Genomic DNA, 9,417 nt, shown 5'->3' with positions numbered 1-9,417 from the left:
AAATCGTGCTGCATCTTAGAAAAGAGTAGGCCACCATAGTTGAGACTGCAGCATCTTGCAGGGGGTTGTGTCTCTGCCGCTGAAATGCCCTCATGCTGTTCCACCATGTGCCTCTGCCAATGCGTCATGCATTTTTCATGTCCGCACACACATCTACGTAGCAATCTGTCTTGCCCTAGCCAATAGAGTTGACCTTCTATCAACTGATATGGTTGGATTTTAAGAATGAGATGCCTAAGTCGAGATTTTCCTATTGGTCATTTAGGGAGTCCGTACTCAAGCACTTGGACTATGTCATCTGGTCAATAAGGTATCAAATCAACTCGTAACAAACCTTTTTCCGTTGGACTGATTAGATGGGCATCAGGTAGTTTGTCTCTGCAATGCCTTGTCCACAATAGCTTCTCTCGTGGGGATGCGAGACATATGGTCAGTCATATAATGTTGCTTTCCTTTACACACAACCATGGGGAAGTCAAATTCTAAAAGCAAAAGTAACCATCGAGCTATGCGTCCTGTAGCGCATGGTTTCTTAACAAGGTAGAGTAGGGCTTGATGGTCAACAAAAAATTTAAAAGGCATAGCCAAAAGATAATGCCGAAACTTCTTTATAGCAAACACCATGGCTAAACCTTCTATCTCCATTATTGAATAATTCATTTTCATATTTGTGAGTTGTCTGCTAGCAAAGCTCATAGGATAGTCTAAGTTGTGTTCACCAGGCTAGCACAACATCGCTTCCACAGTGAACTTAGAAGTGTCAATGTGAACATGAAAAGAGATTGTCGAGTTTAGGGATCATAGAATTAGCACAATGGTTAGAGCCTGTTTCAATTGCTCATACATGCATTGGCATTCCTCGGTCCACTTGAAGATAATCAACAACTTATCAATGCATAGTTCAAACAAACCGCCAATAATATCCTTATGGCCTAGGAAGCACTAAACTCCCTTGTAATCAATTGGTGGTGGAAGATTGACGATAACCTTGACTTTCGAGAAGTTGGTGGCAATGTTGTTCTTCGACACCATGTGCCCTAGGATGCATCCGTGCTTTACCTAGAACTGGCACTTTAGGGGGTTCAACAAGAGACGATATAATTGACACCATTCAAAGAAAGCTCGGAGTTTGACTAAGTGTTTCTCCCAAGTGGAGTGAACACACAGATTATCAATGAAAACCTCTAACTCCTTCCTAAGCATATCCTTCAATATAGCACACACGAGCCTCTGGAAGGTAGATGGCATATTAGTCAACCCGAAGGGCATGACTATGTAGGCAAAGACTCCCCACTGATTGGCAAAGATGGTGGTCTTGTGCCTATCGTTAGGGTGCACTTGCACCTAGTTGTACCTTGAGAACTTGTCCACTGGGAAACTATAGACCTCTTTACTAGTCACTCTCTTTAGCATGCGCTCGGTGTATGACAATGGATAATTATCTCTCTTTGTAGCAGTGTTTACCTTTTTGTAGTTGACGCACACTCTGATCTTCTCGTTCTTCTTTAGTACGATGACTATGGGTGAGACCCAGCCTGTGTGCACAATCTCATAGATGAATCATGCTCTCATTAGCTTATCAATTTCTTTCTTGACAGTGTGGGCATGCTTTGGATTCATGGGATATGATCTCTGCTTGATCAAGACGATATGTCAGGTGTCATGGGTCACTACACTCGGAGCCCCTTTTAGCTCATCAAGCGACAAAGCAAACACATCTATATACTCTCACAAGAGAGCAATGAGACTTGCTTCCTCTTCCTTAGCCACATCATCAGCCATAAAGACAGGTCGGGGTGTCTCCCCTTCATTGGCCAAATTGACCTCCTTGACCTTGGCGCATCCTTCTATTGGCTCACTTGCTTGCCCCTGGCATTTGGATCCCAGTAAGATCACTACCCTATCACCGTTCTTGAACTTAGTTAATCTCCTCGGTAGGTCTTGCAGTGTTCTTTGGTCCTATGCCTGCACATCCTTAGGATGTTTCCTTCTTTTCTCCTTTAGCCTTTGGTGTCTGAGGTGGACGGGTAAGTCCCCTTTGGTGTGTCTAGTCTTAAGAGGTCGAGGTAATTCAGGATCACTATCTGAGCTCACTTTTGATTTGGAATTGAACTCTCTGTCTTTGCTAGAAGAGGGAGTCTCGCAAGGTGGTTATGGCTCCAATGGTGAATCCATCCTAAGTAATGGCGCGACACTTAGCTCGGCTAGACCTGCTTTCTCAAAGTTTATTGCACCTATGTGCTCCAACCAGGTGTGATCGTAACCCATGCGTATGACTCCTCTTTCAATTCTAAAGGCATTTTCCTTGCATGGTTTGGAGTCTACTCTTGTTTGCTCTATCACCTGTCCTTTAGTGTCGTATTCTATCGTGTCAATTTTCCCTTCACTCTCGTCACCATTGAAGGAACAACAGTCCTCATATTCGTCCTTAAAGCTATCTTTGTCGTCCAACTACTTGTTATCTTCTAGGTCTTGTCTCGTCCCTCTCATTGGTGACTAAGGCCCAATTGTAGATCAAGTTTAAGTCTGCATTTGGTCCATCTCCACTTAGGTTTGTTCAAGAGATCTTTGAGTGGTTTAAGGTTTGCTGATGGCTTACTAGCTAACTTGTCAGTCAGGTGCCCTAAGATCTCATGGAGCTCTTGCTTGCTATTCGATACTTGGAATAGAATCAGATTGGGTCCTTTGTGCGTGCTCCTAGCCATCACGTGGATTGCCACTGATGGATCTTCTTGGGTCTTTCCAATTGCTTTAACAGCTTGCTTGTATTCCTCATTGCCTGAGAATGGCAGGTCGATTGTAGCAAGGATATGCATCCAATCTCGCCCATCCTCAGGGCAAGGGATATACTTATTCAATTGCTCAAAAGATTTCCTATTTTGGTCGTCACCCTTTAGCATAGAGAAGATGGCGTCTAGGTCGATTGCCATGGTCTTTCAAGTGTCCATCTCTACTCTTACATCTTATATTCAGTTGCCTAGGAAGATTAAACTTTTTCCCTAGTCTTTTATAACTCTCGCATTGCACATCAAAGGTTGGCCTAGCAGGAGATCATAGTCCACTCCCTTCATGACTATAAAATCAACCAAGAATTGGACTCCTATGATTTTTACTGGCCAATTCTTTAACACACCAAATGGCTTTGCTTTTGTTCCATTAGCCAGAGTGACATTAAACCTGGACATCTCGACTGGTGGATCACCCCAAGTCTGAAGCACTACATGGCTCAGCACACTAACTCCCGCTCCCATGTTTACAATTCCTTCCCTTGTGGTGTTGCCTAGAGCCAAGACTAGCAAGACAACATGTGTTTTAGTGCCCTCCCAGAAAGCATTGACGTCTAGTAAGGATTTTGGCACTGAATGCAGTGTCAGACTCAGTATCTACATTTTTTTGTTGTGTTTGTGCAAGTCGGCAGCACCTTGCCCCATTGGTTCTTCAACACACTATTGCAGCTCTTGCCACAACGACAAATGCTGCCTAAGCAAATCTCCTAGGCTTAGTGTCACGGGGGTGGTTATTAGTGAGGTGAGGAGATTGCTAGCTTCTTACTGCTCTTCTATCCCTGCACTTCTTGGCCAATGGCCTTGGCTAATTTGCTGGCCCATAGCATTTAGGCTTTGTTTATGCAGCACTACTTGTGGTGCAATCACATCACTCGATTTTGGTCGCAGAGGTGACACTAGCGTGTTTATGTCGTAGAGATCATCGATCTCATCCTCCAATATGGGCTTGACACCTCTTAGGTATTTTTGGGCTTCTTTTACCCACTCCATCTTTTTGATAGCTTCGAGTTGGCACTTTGAGTTGGGATGCTCCCCGACCTTTGCACTTCCCTTCTCAGCTGTCATTGGGACAACTGATGTTTCTTCTTTGGCATCCGTCACTTTCTTTCCAGTAGGCAACGTTGTGGCACTCTCTATTTTCAGCATGACCTTTGTGTTTGGTTTCTTCCTCCTTCTCCTACAGCTCCTCTTTCTGATTAAGGATGCATCTAAGTTGTTAGGCCCTGGGACAATGATATGCCAATCTGCTTTGTTTGTGCGTGGGTCATGACCTGAGCATCAGATCACTGATCTTTCCAAGATCCCCCTCCATAAAGAGCTCTACTTCTCAACCACAAGCCCTCTTCTCTAATTCACTATAAATATGAGGCATGGGAGAGGCATATAGTAGCATAAGGAGACCCCGAGAGGCTGCGAGAGAGAGGTAGAGAGAAGGATACCCCTCCAAGAGATTGTGAGGAAGAGCTTGAGAGAGAGAGAGAGAGAGAGAGAGAGAGAGAGAGAGAGAGAGAGAAGAGTCACCCCGAGAGACTGCAAGGAAGAGAATTAGCTCAATTCCCTCTATCTCGATCCTCGACTTAACCAACTTCTCTTACGATCTCCCATCTTGAATCTATTCTACCTTCTTAATCTCTTGAGTCTACCTGCAGATGATGGCCTCCAAGCGAAGAATGTCGCGTGTGGATGACAATCCCGCAACCAATAACAAGGCTTCGAGCAAAGGCATCACTATCAATCCAACTATAGTTCCGGTTGTAAGTAATGTATTTTCAAGTTGATAGATGCTTGCTTTGATTCTCGTATGAGATACGTTAAGCCCATACTATTGCACGAGTATAGGTCATGGGAAATGATAAATTTCATCTCGCTTACTCAAAAGATGGAGTTTGTAAAGTGCATATATCAAGGGAAGATAATTGCACCTAGTTACATATGACTTATTTGCTAGTAAAGCAATTACAAGGAAGAATTAGTTAAGCGTTATGAATGGCATAGTCGTCAAAAGAACGACATTAAAAGATTGGGCATATAAGTGCTAGATTAAAGTATAGTCAAGGGTTATAGATAGCATAATTGCTAAAAGAATATGATATTAAAAATCATGAATAGAAAGTACTAGTCGAAAGTTAGATACTTCAAAGGTACTTAGCGTAAGAGCCCGATATTAAGAAAAACTAGATTCTAGCTCAATGCATGGTCTATTGGAGTCTAATTACTTGAGATCATCTTGCACTTATCTTATTAAGTATTTACACGTTATGCCTATAACATGTTTGATATATGAGGATAATTTTCTAACTGCCTCATGACTTGACTAAGAGCTAGTACAAGAAATTAATCATAAGAGTTAAAACTAGGATGTCTTGAGATCCATTGGATAACGATGACTTTTGCTAATCCAAACTCAGGGTTGGGTTATCAATCAAGGTAAGTGACCTATAGAACTTACATCATGAATAGTGTTTGAACCCTTAACATATACCCTAGCCGAAGGAAGGAAGTGTTAAGAACATTTTTGCATAATATTGCTCTTAGATCCCAAGGGGAAGAGCAATTATGCAATGGGAAATATTATTTCATCTACTCTTGCATTGTTTTGGAAAGAATGCAATTGGTTTTGTTGGTTGATCAAACAATATCCTAAATGCTTTTACATTCAACTGGTTGTTAGTTGTTGTTTGGATGATTATTCCAAGTGCTTGTGATTTATGGTAAATGCATGGCAAGGGTCTGTGATGACAAGTCGCCATGGGAATAAAGTAATGTTTTCTTGGAAAATGATATTAGGTTGAATGCCTTGTTTGTGCTTGATTCTTAAAGGATTTAATTAAGGAAGGATATATTGTACGGGTGGATCACCTCCATGGTCGCACCGCGTAGTAACCCGAGAGGGCATTGCTCGATTCATGGGCCGAAGGTCGAGTGGTGAAAAGGCCAACCACGGGAATGATGTTTCGCTCCTAGACAGCTTGTGGGTCAGTTGGAGCTCTGGACACCCCTTGCTACGTCAAGAATGGAGTTGAAGACCTCCGTGGCCCCCAACATCTGGGCATGTTGGGAGATCCTATTCTAGATAAAGGATTGAGTTTTGGTGCCATGTGAATTGGACCAGTTACATCTGCAGGGCAGAAGGGATACTTCTGTTGGATAGAAGCGAAACATAATTTCTCCTGTATGGGCGGGAGATAAAGATTAACTTGAAGATAAGTTAAGGAACTTGTTTGATCTTGTTTGTTAATAGATTGCTTTGCTCTGTTTTTGTGTCTGTGCTATAATTTACGCAAACGAACCTTGTTCCCTAAATGGCTTAATTAATGAAGCTGATTTTAAGTGTCGCACATAAATGTGGTAGGACCTAATTAGAAAACTAAAGCTATTAAGGGAAGCGGGTGGGCGGAACCCCCGACGGGTGGCAGGGTGGTCCCAGAGAACTGGGAGGCTTCTCACAAGTTTTTATCGTCATTCGACCTTTAGATATTGATAGATTAGAACCCGATTCATGCCATTTTAGGGGACCGGAATGGGACTATGCCCTATGGGCAGAGAGGTTGAGCAGCGCATCCCTCTCGTTTCCCATTCTCTTTGAACCAAGTGCGGCATGGATCTGCTTCGGATTGGGTATATCTGCGTAAAGTAGGATGTCCAAGATCCGATGCTAGAATGCTAACAAGACACCTTGACAACTAGGAACCCAAATTTCAGGTCGATCCTAGTGGGTTCGGTCGTGAACGTTCCGTTGCGAGGCGGATTCGGAAAACCCTAGGCGACAAAACTCGGAACATTCCCTGGGAGTGCCGGGCAGCGACGCTTAGATTCTTTTCTCGATAGACCGCTAAAAGAGTGCCTGGAAAGCCGATGGGCGGGCACCTCACACTAGAGTACTTGAGGACAATTGACCATGAACAAGCGGGCATTGCCCAGCCAAAAGCTTTGCTAGTGCTTTTTTTAGACATAGTCACTATTCGAGCTACGACCACTGGGTGAGACTCCCTCTTCTAGTGAAGACGGAGAGTTTGATTCTAAGTTGAAGGTAAGCTCAGATAGTGATCCTAAGGTGCCACAAATACCTAAGACTAGATGCACCAAAGTGGACCTGCTAGTCCACCTGAGGTGCCAAAGGTTGAAGGTAGAACATCATGAGTAGCCTAGGGATATGCAAGCTAGAGAGCAAAGGAAATCACAAGGCCTGCCAAATCAATTTACTAAGTTTAAGAAATGCAATAGGGCAGTGATCTTGCTAGGAGCCAAATAATAAGGGCAAGCAAATGAACCAATAGAAGGACCAAACAAAGTCAAGGAGGTTGATCTAGCTAAGGAAGGGGAGACACCTCGATCTATCTTTATTGTGGATGACTTCTCCAAGGAAGAGGAAGCAAGTCTCATGGCTCTCTTGCAAGAGTACATGGACGTCTTTGCTTTGTCCCTCAATGAGCTAAAAGGGGTAGATATGAGTGTCCTAACTCATAATAGCCCCATGATCCTCGATGCAATGTCAATCAAAGCAGTGACCATACCCTATGAATCCCAAGCATGCTCATGTAGTCCAGGAAGGAATTGACAAGCTCTTAAGGGTAGGATTCATTTATGAGATTTCCCATAGTGATTTTATTGAAAAAGAATGGAAAGATCAGAGTGTGTGTCAATTACAAGAAAGTGAATGCTGCTACCAAGAGAGACAATTATCCATTACCATATATACTGAACACATGCTCAAGTGAGTGATAGGCAAGGAGGCCTATAATTTCTTAGATGGTTTCTCATGATACAATCAGGTGCAAGTGCACCCTGACGATAGGTACAAGACCGCCTTCACCACTGAATAGGGTGTCTTTGCCTACATAGTCATGCCTTTTGGGTTAGCTAACACACCTGCTATTTTTCAAAGATTCATGTGCATGATATTCAAAGACATGCTTAGGAAAGAGTTAGAGGTCTTCATAGATGACTTGTGTGTTCACTCCAACTAGAAGGAACACTTGGACAAACTTCGCCGAGCAGTATTTGAGTGGTGCATGTTATATTGTCTCTCATTGAACCCCTTAAAGTGCCAGTTCTAGGTAAAGCACGGATGCATCCTAGGGCACATGGTGTCTAAGAGCAGATATCCATGGACTTCTCAAAAGTCAGGGTCATTTTCAATCTTCCACCCCCAATTGATCACAAGGGAGTTCTATCCTTTTCCTAGGCCATACAGGGTACTATTGACAGTTTGTGTTAAATTATGCATTGATTGCTAGAATCCTTTACAAGCTATTGATAATATTCAAGTGGATCGAGGAATGCCAGCATGCATATGAGGAATTGAAGAAGGCTCTACCCACTGCACCAATTTTAAGAGTGCTAGACTGGAACATAACCTTTCATGTCCATATTGATGCTTCGAAATTCACAATGGGAGCGGTGCTGTGCCAAGCTGGTGACCACAATATAGACTATCCAATGAGCTTTGCTAGCAAACAACTCACGGATATAGAAATGAACTATTTGATGACTGAACAAGAGGGGTTAACCATGGTGTTTGATGTGAAGAAATTTTGGCATTATCTTTTGGCTACACCCTTTATTTTTTTTTGTTGACCATCAAGCCTTGCTGTATCTAGTGAACAAGCCCTGTGCTACAAGATGCATAGCGCAATGGCTAATTTTTCTTCTCAAATTTGACTTCTCTATTGTTGTGTGCAAGGGAAAACAACACTATATAGTTGATCATATGTCCCACATACCCACGGGAGAAGCCGCTGGGGACAGGGCATTGGAGACAAAGTGCTAGAGACGCACCTATTCTCCCTATCTAGCAAAAGAGATCTGTTTAGATCCAACTTGACGCGATATTGGGTAGATGACATAGTCCAAGTATTGGAGTGTGGATTACTTGATTGACCCATAGAAGGCCCGACTGAGATGGCTCATTCTCAAGATCCAACGCTATCAGTTAATAGCAGGCCAACTGTATAGGCTAGGGCAAGATGGATTGTTGCAGAGGTGCGTGTGTGAACAAAAAATGCACGACCTACCAGTTGAGGTGCACGATGGAATTGCAGGAGGACACTTTAGTGGAGATACAACAGCCCACAAGGTGCTGCAGTCTCAATTGTGGTAGCCCACGGTTTTTTGAGATGCAACATTGTGACAAGTGCCAATGGACCAAGGTGCAATTTTGCAAGGAAAAAATGGAGATAATCCCCATTATAGCATGACAACCATTTGAGAAATGGGGATTGACTTCATTGGGACTCTTAGGTTCCATGGCTCAATATTACAAGACAAATAGATCATCATTGCCACCGATTATCTCACAAAGTGGGTGGAAGCTCGAGCCACCTACAAGAATGCCGTGTGAACTAGTGATAAATTTTTATGGGAGCAGGAAATCTCTCAATTTGGCTTCTCTATCAAACTAGTCAGTGATCAAGGCACACACTTTATCAATGAGATGATTGCTCATCTCTTGTCCACCTTTCTAACCATCCATTGGAAATCCTCACCATATTACCCTCATGCAAATAGCCAAGGGGAGTCAATAAATAAGATTTTGGTAAGTGACTTGACCAAGATAGTCTCTTCTTTGTGCAATGACTGGGATAACAAGCTAATGTGGTAGCCCTATGGGCCTATTGGAAAACCTATAAAA

The sequence above is a fragment of the Lygodium microphyllum genome, unplaced genomic scaffold (assembly GCF_053477565.2).
Source record: "Lygodium microphyllum isolate KBCC unplaced genomic scaffold, Lygodium_microphyllum_v1.1.10 scaffold_34, whole genome shotgun sequence".
Lineage (NCBI taxonomy): Eukaryota > Viridiplantae > Streptophyta > Polypodiopsida > Schizaeales > Lygodiaceae > Lygodium > Lygodium microphyllum.
This window is presented reverse-complemented; position numbering follows the sequence as displayed.